Genomic DNA, 15,987 nt, shown 5'->3' on the forward strand with positions numbered 1-15,987 from the left:
CTGAGGTGTGTAAATTGAAAGTGAAAGGATGCACAGCCTTTCTTTGGATCTTCACACATATTTATATATTTTCCTCACTTTAAATCCACACAACAACTAAACGACAATGTAAGTGCTAAATAAGCTTAAAGATATTCGGCTCAAAACAAGCTCTGCTTATGCGAGTAGGCGTCGGATAGCTTAAATGTACACATATTAAGAGTGTCAAGGATATTAGTAAACATTGACAACCCATGCACAAAAATGGTGTGGTAGATGAAATGGTGCCAGAGTATTTTGCTTATTTTTAGCAGGACAATTTAAGAACACTTTACAATAGGATGAGAGGCACAATGAAAACATTTCGGTAGCAATATACGAGTTGGGTTCGGAGAGTTGGGAAGATCTGTGTATTGCTCACCTTCTTACTTTAATGCCCTAGCGGGATGAGTTCTTATTAGACTTCTGAAGAGACCTACATGAACCAAATATTTCATTGAAACGTCTTTGTTATTTCCTTTATCTGGCCAATCCCAGCACAAATACACGGTAAAATCCAGAAAATGAAGATGAGATAGGCAAATTTTGATATGGGGGGCCCGAAGATGAACATTCCCCTTTTTTATACTCTCGCAACATGTTGCTACATAGTATAATAGTTTTGTTCATCTAACGGTACTACGTATCATCTATAACTAATCGAGATAGATATCGTGTTAAATACTGATCCATCCATCCGGAGACAGTCACGTAGCTTGATACATTTTCCTATACTGGAATCTGGCCCTACAAATAACCATATTTCGGTCCTCGGCGAAGTCGAACCGCCTCAGCCCATTTGGGTATGTTTGGAAGCTAAATTTACCGACCATTGTGCCAAAGATACCTTCTTTTCCCAGGCACTATTTTGACATCGTGGCGGGGGCAGATCTGATAGGTGCGGTCCAAGCGCTCATAGAAGGTATTTTTGGACACTTACTACTACTCGTCTCAGTCCTTACACCGTCTATCGTACTTCTTGGACAACGGTAATGTCAGCTTTCACTTTAACAGGGACGTCAGCTGCATGGATCATCAAAAGGGGGTGTCTCGTTCGAGACTGTTGTTTAGTTTTCATTGGGGGTGTTTTTACGTGGTGGGTCCCAAACCCAGCGCACAACCCTGGGTAGGGATGGTTCGCCTTTTCACTTCATTAAAAATCTTCTCATCTTCTCTTATTAGTAAACATTGACAACCCATGCACAAAAATGGTGTGGTAGATGAAATGGTGCGAGAGTATTTTGCTTCCTTTTAGCAGGACAATTTAAGGACACTTTACAAGGATGAGAGGCACAATGAAAACATTTTGATACCTATATACGAGGTGGGTTCGGAGTGTTGGAAGTTCACCTTCTTACCTTATTGCCCTAACGGAATGAGTTCCTATTAGATTTCGGAAGAGACCTACATGAACCAAATATTTCACTGGAACGTCTTTGTTATTTCCTTTATCTGACCAATCCCAGCACAAATACACGGTAAAATCCAGAAAATGAAGATGAGATAGGCAAATTTTGATATGGGGGGCCCGAAGATGAACATTCCTCTTTTTTATACTCTCGAAACATGTTGCTACATAGCATAATAGTTTTGTTCATCTAACGGTACTACGTATCATCTATAACTAATCGAGATAGATATCGTGTTAAATACTGATCCATCCATCCGGAGACAGTCACGTAGCTTGATACATTTTCCTATACTGGAGTCTGGCCCAACAAATAACCATATTTCGGTCCTGGGCGAAGTCGAACCGCCTCAGCCCATTTGGGTATGTTTGGAAGCTAAATTTACCGACCATTGTGCCAAAGATACCTTCTTTTCCCAGGCACTATTTTGACATCGTGGCGGGGGCAGATCTGATAGGTGCGGTCCAAGCGCTCATAGAAGGTATTTTTGGACACTTACTACTACTCGTCTCAGTCCTTACACCGTCCATCGTACTTCTTGGACAACGGTAATGTCAGCTTTCACTTTAACAGGGACGTCAGCTGCATGGATCATCAAAAGGGGGTGTCTCGTTCGAGACTGTTGTTTAGTTTTCATTGGGGGCATTTTTTACGTGGTGGGTCCCAAACCCAGCGCACAACCCTGGGTAGGGATGGTTCGCCTTTTCACTTCATTACGCATTAAAACGGATCTTTTTTGGCTACCCAGAAGATACTTGGTCAAAAACCGGATCCAATAAAAACTGTTCAAGTTCCTAAGTACCGAATATGTGGACCTCAGTACCTAAAGTTGACTTATGAAGAAAAATATCGGCTAGTGTGTGAGAGTGAGTGGTAATAAAAAATTAAAGAAATCATTGGAATATGTGGGTTCGTCCCATGTACTTCTTTTTGCGAATGGAGTGGGCGAAAATTTACTAAAACTCGAAGGACAAAGAAACAGAACCTTTCTCTGAGAACGACTTAAAAATCCTTTCACTCTCTGATTTACGCGAACGATCCGGTTCGATGACCTGTTGTCAAAATATTGAAATTTGTAGAAGTTGCAGAAGATAAAGAAAACAGAGCTCTTCGCCGAGAACGTTTTACTAATAAAGTAATAAGGTGATACTTTTTCATTGGATCTCCCGTTAGAATATCTCGAATCGGTTAAACAGATCACAGAAAGTATGTTAATCTGTAAGTCTAAACTATGGGGCAGCAGCCGGGAACAAAATAACAAATTGGTATTAAGGATGTGCTGAATTGAAGGATTGGTGTTCAAGACTGTTGCCTCCACACATGTACTAATAGTAGTTTACATGTTACTTCGTGAGAAGATTTTTTTATTTGCATATAAACTAGCCCAGTGATACGAATTCCTTACAGAAAGAACCCTGTTCAAAAGCACATAACTTCCTTAACTACCCTCGTAAATTGAATATCATGAAATAAAACTAATAAACGAATAAAAATGAAAGCTGGCTTTGTGCTTGCGGGTGGGTCAAAACGCTTTGGAGACATTTTACGCTTACCAGACACGTCGCCCGACAACAATACAACACCACAACAACATAGTGTATGTAGATAAAGGATATTCACGCGCACGCACGGAGTCAGAGAAGAATGGAAAAATGAATATAAACCGGTAGAATTCTCGGGTATGTGTGTGTAGTCTACCACTTTCTTTAATATCTGAAGTAAAACAAATAAACATTGGGGCTGCGCTCACTCACAAGTTTGAAAGGACATTGATGACGATGATAAGATGTCCTTGCGCTTAGAGCGACGCATACAAATGTGCTGAAATAAATATTTCCTACATTTCGTATGTATGTATGGGTATGTTTGTTTACTTGTCTGCGCGTAGATCTTCATGCGTTTTAGTTTTATGATAGTATTCGTATTTAGTATATTTTCCTTTTCGTGTTGTTTCTTTTTATTTATTCTAATACTTTGCACGAGTGTGATGAACATTTTTGTGCACTCCACATATCAGGCATGCGAAATTCTTTTAATGCCTTGGGCTCTTTTCATTTTTATTGCCCTCACGTACGCACATAACAACAACACGAAGTGGCGGCATAACAGCTGTGGTCTTACCCTATCCCAAGCGTCTGCCTCGGTGGGCAACTTGACTGTGTTCACATTGCATTTAATCACCTTTGATGTAGTTAAAGTGGTATGTATGTAAATAATGCTGTTTTTTAGAAGAAATACCAAAACGCATATAATTTATGTTATGGTATTTAGCTTTATTATAAAGATAAGGCTTAGCCAATATGTTCTAAAAATTATTTAAGGCAAGTTACCGCCGCGGTTGAATCGATTAAATTCTCGCCGAGAGACACAATTTTCGATCAGTTTTAGCAGTTTGGCGAGTCAAAGAGTAGCTAGGTCCTTCTCCACCTGGTTTTTTCAACGGAGTGGAGGTCGTCCTCTTACTCTACTTTCCCCGGCGGGTATTGCGTTAAATACCTTCAGAGTTGGAGTGTTTTTACTTTGGAATGGATTTCGATATTCGCCGTGGCCAATGCGCAACAACCGTAAATCTTATGCAGAACCTTTCTCTGGAAAACTCGTAACGCCGACTCATCACATGTTGTTATCGTCCATGCCTCTGTAGCATATAGCAGGACGGGAATGATGAATGATAGAGTTTGCTTTTTCTTCGTCGAGAGAAGACTCGATTGCCTACTCAGTCTAAAATAGCAACTGTTGGCAAGAATTATTCTGCGTTGGATTTCGAGGCTGAGGCTTGTTGTTGGTGTTAATGCTGGTTCCGAGTTAGACGAAACTATCTACGACTTCGAGGTTACGAATGTCAACGTGAGTGCGACGACTGTTTGTTTGATTATAGGAGATATTTCGTCATGTTCTCATTCACAACCAGAGTCATATGATTCGCTTCCTCATCCAGTCTGGAGAAAGCAGAACTAAAAGTGACTTCACAAAACTTCACAAAAAATAGACCAGCGGTGTTAAATCTGACGCGCTTACGACGCGTGATAATGTGCTATATAAAAGTTTCCTTCAATAAAATGATTTTCTCGTTGGCATTATGGTATTAACACTGTCTTGTTGGAACCAAAGGTCCTCTATATCAACGACCTCCAATGTAGGTAAAAAGAAATCATTCATCATGTCACTATGTATAGCATTCCTCATTGACTGTAACATTATGACCGGCTTTATATTTGAGGAAATATGTATCAATAATAACCTGCCGGATCTTGTAACAGTCAACTACGGTGGAGAACTCGTTTTGGCCCCATTAACATTACGGATGGACACGACTTCAGACATTGTGTGTGATAGTCAACAGACTAATTTGGTCCTCTACAATATTTTCCTTACAGTAGCAACAATGACTTCGGTGCGACCTGGATTGCCGAATCTGCTAAGCGATTACATGCGTAGGCCGAATATTGGACGCAGCGCGAGAAGCATTGCGCGAACCGAGCCGTTATTTTGGTAATAAATTTGGACAGTTTGCAAACGTTGTTCTAAGGTATGCGTGTTTATTAGTAACAGCTGTCAAAAATACCGACGCAGAAGAAAGTATTGAAACCCACAGGTCTAAGATATATCAACCGTTTCTATTTATAAACTTCTTTTTTACTGAGACTGTTTGGAGACGTACATATTTCTGGTGTTTGAATATATCATCTATTTTTAGGTTTCTCACTAATTTAAAGAAAAAAACATAAAAACTTCAAATTTAATGGATAATGTTTATTATGATTAGAAATAACATTATTTGCCATTTTCTTTTTTAACATTATTACTTTCAAATGTAGGAAGCGGCTACGTTTCATATGATTCATCCGTTGAGTCCAGTTTTTGATGACTCATTCGAGCATTTCGACGGGCTCAACTGCCTAATTCTACGCGTGATGTTTTGCTCCAAGGGCTGGATTGCAGCGGTATTGTCCTGATAGACTTTAGAGTTCACATATCCCCAAAAGAAAAGGGCTAACGGTGTGATATCACACGCTCTTGATGGCCAATCGACCGTCCCAAAACGTGAAAGTGTATGCTCACCCAAGTGTTTTCTCAATAAATCCATTGCATGAGCCGATGTGTGGGAAGTAGAGCCGTCTTGTTGAAACCAAATGTCGCCGAGATCACGAACTTCACTTTCAGGTATCAAATAGTTGGTTATCATGTCACGATAACGGTCTCTATTAACGGTGATTACGTTTTCACCTGCATAATTTTTGAATAAATTTGTACCGATGATTCTACCTGCCCACAAATCACACCAAGTCCCTATTTTTTGAATGAAATGAGAGCACTTGAATCTCTTCAGGTTAATCTTCGTTTGAATGTGGCAATTTTGCTTCTTTACATATCCATTGAGCCTGAAAAAGACCTCGTTACTTAGCAAAATTTAGCTTTTGAAACTTTTCATAGAGCGAAGCGATGTTGCTTGGGTAGTTCTAACGGCTTCAGTTTTTGTATAAGCTGTATTTTGTACGCTTTCAATTTAGGATCTTACCGTAAAATGCGCAAAGTCGTTCCATACGTCAGTCCGAGTTACTGCCGTCGGCGCTAATCAACTCCCCACAGTCTTCGTGTACCCTCTCAGCTACGGCTGCTATATCTTCTTCATTGCGTGCTGGAGTTGGTATATTCGGACAGAACAAAAATAACATGTCAGCTGGATACGGCTCACGCGTGATAAATCAAAAAGGACTTTTAAAAAAAATATCTCTACTTGAATCATCTGTTTCTAACGTCTAGTAGAAACTTTCTATTGGACGTTGCTTCGAAAATATGTCCTCGAAAGTAATCAATTTAAAAAGTGATCGGCTACAGCGTAGGCTAGACATTATACCGTTTTTGGTTTAATACACAGCCGCAGTTCTGAGATAGTTAAACCTTATTGTCAAACAGGCAAAGTCGTCATTGGCGACTAACCGATATTTTAAACTCTCACATCTGTGCCAATAGATCATTGCATTCGTTTTTAATATTATTATTAAATAATGATACATTTCGATCGAAAGAGGAAACGCTTTAGATCTCTCATGACTAAGAACGGTCTTATAATCATACGAGAGTTTTGGATCGGATTTACGTTATGCCAAACCGAAAGTTCGGCTGGGAGAGTTCTGACTGCAGCAACAACCCTACTGATTCTAGACTGTAGGTAATAATCAAAGGTTACATATAAAAATTTTCTCCATTCAATTTTGTAGTTTGCAATTTTTCTGATTTTTTTTAATTGTCAATTTCCAGCCTGGGGTTCTATCAGGAAGGCTTGGCTTCTAAGTTTCTTCGTAACTTATTAATGTTTAGTAAAAGAAGACATTTAGAGCCACGTACCTGAGCTACAAAGCATCTTTGGGAAATTTTGTGTGTCTTTCTATAATATAATACAAAATCTCCGCAACAATTTAACCCAAATATGTTCGCCAATTGCCATATCCGCAAGCAAATATTTCACCGTCACTCGCATACCGACACTCGTCCAAGCTGAAACTCGGCTACATGGCCGACTGAGCACTTTCATCTTAACAACCGTGACTTTTAGACTTGCCGCTGGCCGAAATATATTTCGTTTGTTGTTAGTGTTGCTTTTTTTTCGGTTACCAGTAGGTCCGCAACCCTGGGGCACTCAACACTTCTTTTAAATTTCCTTAAAGGAAATTAATAAAATCAGCTTGCAAACGCCGACAAGCCAAGCAAGTAGAACACCTCTTTCGCACACAACTAGGCCGTAGAAATATTAGCCTTTCATGCGGCCAAGGGAATCTCCGGCGACTGTGCAAAGTAGTAGAAGAAGAAACGTAAGAAAATATAAAAAAATCGTAAAGCCAAAAAGGCGCATAGACTACGCGTCCGTTTGCTTGTGTGCGTGTAGGCGTGTGTGCTGTTGTTGCTTTGGTACACGGCGAATGGTTTAACCCGTTCGACCATAACGCGACCATTGACCAAAAGTGCTTGCATCATCGCCCAAGCGATTCAAGCGCACGCAAACCGTTTTTCTTCATCTGCTCCCACTGCTTAACCGTTAGTCGGTTCGAGCGCCAGTAGCCTGGAGAAGAAAGTCAGTCAAAGACGTGAGAGCGCGTTGCAATGAAAGAAATGTAGGTAGCAGCAAAACAAGCAACAACTACCACGGCTATAAGTAGCATTTTATTGCTGTGGCCGCTGCCGTGCTAACGGGCCACCACCAGACAATTTGGCCGTCCAAACATTCTGACCAACGCAAATAATAGCGTTGCGGTAGCCAAGCTCTTAAACGCCCGTCAGCCAAGCGGTGTTGACCCAAAGCATTGCGGCCCACTCGCACTACGCTCTCACGGAACAACCTCCAACTCACACGCACACCCTCTTACCCACTCTTTTCAATCCTACGGCCAGTTTCTCTGCACCCGCTTGCTCTTCCCCGCCCTTCTTCTTCGAGCTGTTGCTGCCGCTTGGTCGACTGGCGTGTTGCGGCGCGCTGCTGCTCACCGGGTTATGCACTAAATTACACACCTGAGAATTAATGTTTTGGCACTTGAAAATCGTTAAGAAAAATGTTGGCTTGCGGAATTCGCCATTCCCTTCCGGTTGTTTGTACTTTATATGTATTTATATGCGCTCAGTCCACCTACGCCCATTTGGTTATTCGTATATTTGCTTTATTATTGTTTTCTTTATTATTATTTTTGCTTTCATTCGCTTGCTGCTTCATTCGTCGCTTCCTTGCCGGTTGCCACTTTCGGTTGGTTGATTGTTTATTTGTTTGCTGGTCTCTTTTATGGTTTGTTTACTTCTTTGTGGCTTGTGCCGGTCATTTATTCCTTTCTGACGGTTGAATTTTTATTTTATGGCCCTTGGGTAACCAAACCGAAGAGGCACAAAAAGAAAATGCAAAAAGAATAATACGAAGTACATACATCTTCGTTTATTCTTCTTAATGAGCGGGTGGTGAAAGGTAAGAGAATACGAAAAATAATAAAAGACCTCTTCAAGAGGGAAATTCATACGAAGCCTATATATTGGGATATGGAAGTTAGCAATAAGGGTAATCAGATAGATGACGAATGGAAGAAGTATATACAATATTTGAGTTTAAGTCCGAGTTGGATCTTTAAGGAATCTTTTTCAGTGTTTTGGTCGATTATATGAAGTCTTTTGTGTAGAATCGTTTAACGATTAAGGTGTTATGCGGATGGCTGAGACGGATGGTATGATCAAACTTCGTTTTTGGTTACGTTTAAGAGCATTGCGCCTAATGCCGGAGAGTTTTTTCACATCAGAAAAAATCTTGTTTATTATCACAATGTTCACACTAATTTATTTTGCTGACCCACAGAGCCAAGTTTTGTAAAAAATTAGCCAAATTTGCGCTGTTTTTTTTAATGTGAATCCCAAAAAAAATATGTACGGAACTTGTACCGATTTGTTGGATAATAATCTAGCTCCAATTTCGTGAAAATAAGTTGTTAAATTCCTTCGAAGGGCTTGAAATGGATTAGTTTGTATGATAGCTATACGATACACGTGTCCGGAGCCGGCGATTCCGACAAATGAGCAGCTTCTTGGGAAGAAAAGCACTTCTGCAAAATTGTAGTTCCTCAATTCGCGTATAGACAAGCAGATAGACATGGCTTAGTCGGCTTAGTTCACTACGCTCATTATTTGTAACGACTGATCCAAGTAAAGGTATTTTTTCCAATAGCCCTTTTTTGACGGATCATGCATGAGTCGTTTTATCATGAAAAGACTTACGCCGGAACAACGTTTACAAATCGTTCAAACATTATTACGAAAATCTCGTTCGCTAAGGAATGTGTTTCGCGCGCTTCGCTCAACCTATGGTTAGCATAATCAGCCTACTGACCATACTATTCACAATACCATCACCCATATTAAAACCCAGCATTCATTATTGGAATATATTCTATCGAATAAACAACGTCCAGCGTCCAGAGTGAAGAAAATATAGCAGCCGTAACAGAGAGTGTACACGAAGACCGCATTTGGACAAAAAGAGCAACCTGAGAGATTCAACAGCTGCCATCACATTCAGAAAAAACAACGATTTGGTGTAGTTTGTGTGCCGGTGGAATAAGCTTCCCACACATCGCATCAGACAATGGATTTATTGAGAGAACACTTCGGTTTGCAGATATTTTTACATTTTCGTTCGGTCGATTGGCCACCAAGGTTTTGTGATATCAGTTAGATTTTTTCTGTAGGGATCAGTAAAGACTAAAGTCTTTGCGGAAAAGCCCACTTCGATTCAGGCCTTGGAGTAAAAAATCAAGCTTGTCATTCTCCAGTTACCAGTCGAAATGCTCCAACGTTCATCGAAAATTGTACTCAACTAATGACTATCTCATACGTAACCACTGTCAACATTTGAAAGAGATTATTTTAAAAAAATAAATGCCAAGGAGTGATCTTTCGAACGTCCCCACAAATTTGAAATTTCTATGTTTTCTTTTCCTTAAAAAGTAGGGAACCTCGAAATGGATCATCCTATAAAGTAAAGTCTCCGAAGTTTCCTTGGAAAAACTTGTCTCCACTGATTAGTAAATAATGAGATGGTTGAGCTTGTGTTCTACCTTCGACCTTATGGAAGTCCGTGAGTTAAGGCTTGAGATGGGACAGGTAAAGCTTTATTTATAGATGATACAGTGCTTCTAAGGGGTTATGTTAATATTTATGCGATTATATCCACCTATTAATTTACTATATTAGTTCAGCGCTATTAAGCCATTTTTGTATACTGATAAAAAATTAAGCAACACAACAAAATTTTAATTCATAGCAGTACTTACTTTACTTAACTTTACGCCGCTCCTGCTCCATCCATAGATGAAGTCATTAAGAGCAACAGATAATAGATTTGATAAATGATGTAGGAGACGTGAAAACAGGAAGTCAAAGCGCGGAAAGCATGTACAAAAATTCTGAAACAACGCGCCTACTTCTCCTCCAACAAGGCGTCTCTCTCGACCTGCCTTAAAACGATTCCCCCCACCCAGCAACCGCCGCACAATAATGACGGACTCTGTTGCTTGCTAACGTGACTTTTGGCCTATTTAAGTACAAAATAAAAACAATGGCGCGTACACGAGAATAGTAGGTTGGCGAAGATATGTATGTAGTACAACAACAATGAGCGAGTGTACAGGAAACTTGAAAGCTTTCCGCGCCAGTGCCGTTGCCATCAATGGGCTTCCTGCGATATTTGTGCCACGTTCCAGTTGATATTCTTTCACTTTTATGCTTTTCTCAGGCTGGCGTTTTCTTTTTTTTTTTGGGTTAAAGTAATTTGTTGTTGTAGTTCTAAAGCTTCACTTACAGCAGCGCCGCGGCTACACTTGATGCGACTGCTGCTGTCTGCCGCCAAGCGCACAAAACGACGTCATGAAAGGTTAATGACGGCAGTGCATGTTTGCTGACAGGTAGTCATCATAAGCCAACGAAGCGCAAGTGTAACAACAATGCCAAAAACAGCAGCAGAGCACTTTGGGAGGAACGCCAGTAAAGCATGAAAAACAAAAGGCGGTAAGGAGCGTAGAAGAAGAACAAGCGGAAAAAAACAAAGGCATACCACGGCTCTTGCGAAGAGTGAAAGTGAGTTGAGGTTATGTGTGTGTGTGATGCTGTGAGTACTTTGTGGACGAAACGTCAAATATGATGAGTCGGCAATGGCAACACAGCTTGCATGTGGCAAAGTTTTGCCTTTGACGTTCGGTTGTGCGCAGTCAGCTGTAACTGTGCGGCCATGCCTTGTATTGGCAGGTGTGCTGGCGTGAAGAGCAACAATGTAGTGGGAACTAACGATAAATGCTTAGCGAGGGAAAAACTTTGGTCGCAAGGAAGCTTGGATGCCCTACAGTTACAATTTGATGTGTATCTTATTCTAGAGTCAGAATTCCATTCATCCTAGAGTAATGGTATCTTAAATCAGTGTAAATATCAATGCGTTTAGTCAACAGACGATAATAACCATTTCGTTACTTAAACGGGGATTTCGATAAGCAAGATTTTGCACAATGTTTGCCAAGACGTATGGAAGTTGCCAAAAGACATCGAAGCCTTACCTTCTAACCCAAAATTTGGATTCTCCTTTTTGTTCTCAGCTGTAATCAACATCAGAGCTCATTTTGAGGTCACAAAAGAGTCGTAAAAACAATTTCTCATTATAAGGAGCTGAAAATTTTGTTGTGGGGATCACCAAATCAAATTCCCATTGGTCACCAGGCGATTTCCTAACTTATAAGATCTCCTATATCCGATCTCCATTTCAATTTTTCTATGGCTCCATAAAGGACTGCATGATTGTAGCAGTCCAAGTGCGATGGATTAGCCATCTAACCTAATCTAACCTACGCTCGATATGGATTGAAAAAAGTCTTTGTTCAACGACAATAATATTAGCAAGAAACGCTAAGAATAACTGTCCTATGAGTCCATACATCGGATATTCACATATCTCTGAACAGAACTGAACTCTTTCGTTTATAGCCCGGGCTTTGTACGGGACCTCTTGTCCGCCGGTAGAAATATCTTTTGTTCCACAAAATCCAGAGCTCGTGAATTCCGTCAACGTCATCTCCGTCCAATAAAACAGAATGCCTTCGGATTGCTCGGGTCTCCCACTAGCTCCTTAAACGTTCGTTTGTAATCCGAGCTTTGTGAAAGACTCTTGTCCATTGGCAGTGACACCTTTTTTTTTTTTTGCGAAATCCAGAGCTCGTGAATTCCAACAATGTCCTCTCCGTACATTAAAACTGAAACTCTTTGAATTGCTTGGGTCTCGCGCTGATTCTTTAACACATAACGCATTGCGTTTGCGACCTTGAGTTGTGAGCTCAATATCACACTACATATCCAGACCATTGTGTATCAAGTATCTTCAGTTCCATTTTACAAGCTGCAATCTTAGCATAACTTAAACGCTCAAAGGTAGCGTACTCAAAATATGCTCACCACTAAAGGGCTGCTCATCAAGCAAGCCAGTGATTGCAGTAAAGGCGAAAGTAAATGGTAAAAGTTAAATGAAACGAAACACGTTAATGAAATGACCCAGCGGTGGTGTTGCCGGGCAGAAACAACAGCAATCGTGTGACGCAGCAAAGTCTGCTATAACAACATAACAGTACTTTCACTGCAAGTGGACTATACGCTCGAGCCGGCAACGAGCAGAGCACACAATACACATAACTCACCACAGCAGCCACGACCCTGGCAACGAAAAAGGTGGGCGAAGATGGTTATTACACCTGCCGCGCTGTGAAAGTGAAATTTCAGCAACAAAGCTGACGAAAATCAACGTGGGAGTCGCCAGAGTGACAGGTGAGCTGGTCATTTGAGACGAGCCAACGGACGGTCTGCGGTGGGTTGTGTGCGCCTGTGTGCTCGTGTATGTGTCTTGTCATTTTTTGCTGTAGCTCATTAACTTGACTTGTTATTTCGTCCTTCCCTTGCAATGGTGTACCTTTATGTGCTTGCTGGTCTTTAATGTTGCGCCGGTGTTTTGCAGCTCTTTTATGAATTTGCAATTTAGCGTCGAGAAGTTTGAGTCGTCCGCCCACCTGCCTGAAACCGGAACGTTAGACTGAACGTGTTAGACTGTGCATTAGCCATTAAGATACGTTAATGAAACGATATCACCTCGAATGGCTCGGCAACGCCTACACCAACACTACCTCATGCTCATTAAAGCACACAGCACCGACTGCTTGGGTAAGCTAATAGAGGATATCGACTTTCCAGAGCACAAACCCACACACGCCCACCTGCATATTTGTTGTATTAAGTTATTTTAGTGCATTTAAGCGCAAATGGCTAAATGAGCGCTGCCGAAGTCTAAAGTGGTCGCCTGATTACCTGGCTGGGTGATTAAAAGGCAACAAAGTGTGCTGTTTTAATGCCGAAAGTGAAAAGCCATTGTTTTTGATTGCCTGCATGTCTGGCGTTGGCTAATGGCCAAACTGGCGCTTTAAGGATTAAATTTTCAGTGTTGATGAAAGGGGTGCACGTGAGAAATCTGGTGGAAACTCAGTAAATTCAGAAGTGGTGTATTTGAAAGCCAAAGGATTTGTTAAAGATTAATTTGAAATATCTGTCGTGACGTGTTGTTAGATTAGATAACTAAATGAGGATTGCACCGCGACCTAGGGTCTATTGTGCCCTCTCCTAAGTCACAATGTCACAACTAGCCACAGCAAGTTGATAAATTCCAATATACTGCTAGGTGCTATTGAAGCGATGTGATCTCAATTTGGAAACATGTATCCAAGGGTCTTTATCCTGTTCCTAAAGACTGATGTGCAGTCAATCAGCGGTGTTCTGGTATTTCAGAGTCCAAGTCGCAGAACCGGCAATTCGCGCATGAAGCTAAGCCCATGTTAAGTAAGTGCGTCTTGAGCTTATAATGGCCAGTGTACAAGACTACAAGCAATTTTTCCTTTGAGAGTTTGATTGCATATTTAAACCTTTTAAGGTTGTAATCGAGGCTGCTTGTACTTTGAAGAAGAAGAAAGTTGTAACCGTCCATTTGCAACATGGCATGACGCATGCATGGGAGTTGTTGTCAAGGCTTCTCCCTAACCACTGCTTCATCCTTTCGGAGTAGCTCTTTTATGGTATGGGAACCAATCGCAATGAAATGTTCCGGCCCCACCATACTGGTGCAAGCTGCGGAGCGGAGAAGCTCATCAGCCAGTTCATTACCGGCTCTACCTTTGTGACCTAGCACCCAAATACGGTGCACTTCGTTACGATCTGATAGACTATTCAGTCGTTCTTTATACTTCTGCACCAGATTTCACCTCGTATGCAGAGATCGCTTTGAGAGTGTTTGAGTACCGCTTGGTATAGCTCATTCATTGCGATAGTTGGGTCGAAGGTTTAACTCTACAAACTGACCATAGGTAAAGGAGAGTTTCCGTGCGTGGTCCTGTGACCCTGCGCTGAACGGCTCCGACGTTTTCGAGCCGTCGGTGTACCATTTTGGCGACTTGGTCGATTACTTGGAGTGAGTTCCAGCTAGACTTCATGTGACGCAACTACCACCTGATAATCCTAGGCTTGCAACCCCAGGATCTGTCAGCAAGCTGATTGCACACCATAAGTGGCTTCGTAGCCTTGACCATGTCAGATCAACACACAATTTCCACCGCGGATTGTCTGACATAAGTTTAAAAGCGAAGGAAACTCTTGATAACCATGTAATTTTTTCTTCATTATTGCCGTAGACTCCCGGTGGGTACTGCATTGAATACTCTCAGAACTGGAGTGTTTTCCAATCGGACGACATGACCTAACCTGCGGAGCCGCTTCACGACTTCAAAGTTATCACTGTCAACAGTGATGAGAGTTGCCTTGTCTGAATGTTGTTCTTTCACGTCATTGCAAGAAAGACAATAAAGTTCAAGCGTGTGCTGAAAATAATTATTTCGAAATCATAAATCTTCCTTGGGTAGTGCCTCTGAAGTTCATTTCCATTGATACCGAATCAATATTATTTTTAATTTACTTCCGCGGACTTAAAGTTTTTCGGCGTCTCACTTGAACAGCTAGAGATGTTTGTCTGTTTGGATGCTCAGAGCTCCTAGGCATGGATAAAAAAGACCCTGGCATGTCAATAAAGCGCTTAGAGTCTGCTACGAAATTATCAATTCAAATTCGCTGGCAACCTAGATGCTTCAACTTTAGTCTAGTGAATGGTGGATAGTGGAGGAGAATGTGAACCTTGTTAGGATCTAGCAGTTTAATGAACTTTTTATACTCCACCCTGGGCCAGAAGGCTTTCGTAACTTCAGAAGTGCTTGACAACGAGACCCATAGATCCTCTCATGCAAGCTGTCATCGGTTTTTTAATTTGCTAGGTAACCAGACATGCTTTAAGTGGACGTAGATCATTGTGAGATCACTCACTCGTTTTAGCTTTGAACTCACTGTCAGCGAGCTCAAGGCCTGTATAGCAGTTGATATCACACTGGATGCATACTTCTTAAAAGAAGCCGCACTTCGAAGCTTCAAGATCCGATTATAGAGAAAGTCTTTCATTGTGAAGTATCCGAAATCAAGTTGGGCTATCACCATAAAGTAGTTTCGAAAGTTTGGAAGACACATTTTTCTTTTACAAAAATTCAAGAGCATACACCGAGAGCAAAAGTCAGGTGGCAGGATTCATCGCAACACTGCGTCATCATAATTCTTTTAAACTTGTAGTTGTAACGAAGAAACCCAGGCTAATGGAAGTTTGTTTATTGGATGAGTCACAGAGCCTACTTTGAGTATGAGCTTCGAAGTTCGTAGGCTACATACGAGACTATGCTTTAAGAGCAATTTTCATGAATGGAGAGACAAGTGTATGCAGAGCACGTCATGTCGCACAAGAAGCTCTGCTAGATAAAATCAATATCGTAGCCTACGCATTGTAGCCGTTCATATACTCGTTTCCACTACATGGCCACAGGCTCTACTCTTTGTTGTACCACAAAATGAAACTCATAAATCTTTCAACGTCATTGTTTGAGAGTACAGTGCTATAACATTTCACTCCCCTCGCCACGCCACA

Source organism: Bactrocera dorsalis, chromosome 3 (assembly GCF_023373825.1).
Source record: "Bactrocera dorsalis isolate Fly_Bdor chromosome 3, ASM2337382v1, whole genome shotgun sequence".
Taxonomy (NCBI): Eukaryota; Metazoa; Arthropoda; class Insecta; order Diptera; family Tephritidae; genus Bactrocera; species Bactrocera dorsalis.